Source organism: Sinocyclocheilus anshuiensis, unplaced genomic scaffold (assembly GCF_001515605.1).
Source record: "Sinocyclocheilus anshuiensis isolate Anshui unplaced genomic scaffold, SAMN03320099.WGS_v1.1 scaffold968, whole genome shotgun sequence".
In the NCBI taxonomy this organism is placed as follows: Eukaryota; Metazoa; Chordata; class Actinopteri; order Cypriniformes; family Cyprinidae; genus Sinocyclocheilus; species Sinocyclocheilus anshuiensis.
In genome coordinates, this window is record NW_015549636.1 from 246556 (window position 1) to 247908 (window position 1353).

A 1353-nucleotide genomic window follows, 5' to 3' on the forward strand; every position below is an offset into this window, starting at 1 on the left:
CAACACCTACAACAAATGCACAGTGGCTCAATTTTCAGCTTTAAAGTCAACATGAAACATAAGAAGACAATACTGCTTCATTTTTCAAAGAAAATAACAGTAACACTGTAACCGTCATTTTCTTACTAGATGAGATTGTAACCGTCCGACGTCTTTCCCTGGCCTAACTTTTGATTGTCAGCACGTCATAGACAACAGTACAATACTGCCAGAACAATAATTTGTAATTTCATATTCAGAAACTGTTATAAAGCTCCTCAACTGAGTTCAGTGCATTGCTAGTGTCTACAATATATACACTGGGGCTAGTTGTCACACCTTTAAATACCTCTTTCTGTATAGATACACAATTTAAAATCTTGGGTTTGAAAGTCTATTGAATATTATCACTGCTATTGCTCAGCAGAAAAGTTTATGCAACACACCTCCGTGAAATTGGCTCCCCATAAAAATAAATAATCACCACAACTATGCCATTTGTTTGTGCCACAAAAACGAACGTTTGTGCTGTGACGTCACTCTCCACCCCACGCCGTCCAAATCCCTCCAAACTGGTGCCGTTCATTTGTGCTTGGTTTGTACCGTTAAAAGAAACCATGTAACCATGACCTCTTCTGAAATATAATGACAACTTCACTCTCCAGCCCATTAGCGCAGCCGCAGAGTATAAAAAAAGAGTTAGTGTTCGTGCCTTAAAATTTTAGGTTTAGTCAGCTCCAAGTTTTCACTAACTTCATATTTCAAGTTGACCAAGCTTAAATTTCAAGGCAGCATTAAAGGGATAGTTCACCCAAAAATGAAAATTTGATGTTTATCTGCTTACCCCCAGGGCATCCAAGATGTAGGTGACTTTGTTTCTTCAGTAGAACACATATGATGATTTTTAACTTTAACCGTTGCAGTCTATCAGTCGTATAATGCATGGCAATGGTAACAAAATCTATGAGAGTAAAAAAAACATGCACAGACAAATCCAAATTAAACCCTGCGGCTCGTGACGACACATTGATGTCCTAAGACATGAAACGATCGGTTTGTGCCAGAAACCGAACAGTATTTATATAATTTTTTACCTCTAATACACCACTACGTCCAACTGTCTTTTGGCACGCGCACGGCATCCGGTGCGTGAGGTGTGTACGCACTCTGGCGTAGTTTACGCAAGTGCCGGAAGTGATCTCTCGCGCCTATACGTCACTCATTGTTTACACAGTGCACAAACATTGTAGGTACGACGGCTAATCAAAATGGTACTTACTTGCGCTAATCTGGATTGTTCAAACCAACTTAAAACTAAAAGATTACGTTCTCTTGCGCGAACTCATTCGGGAGTGGTGACTTTCCACGTATTCC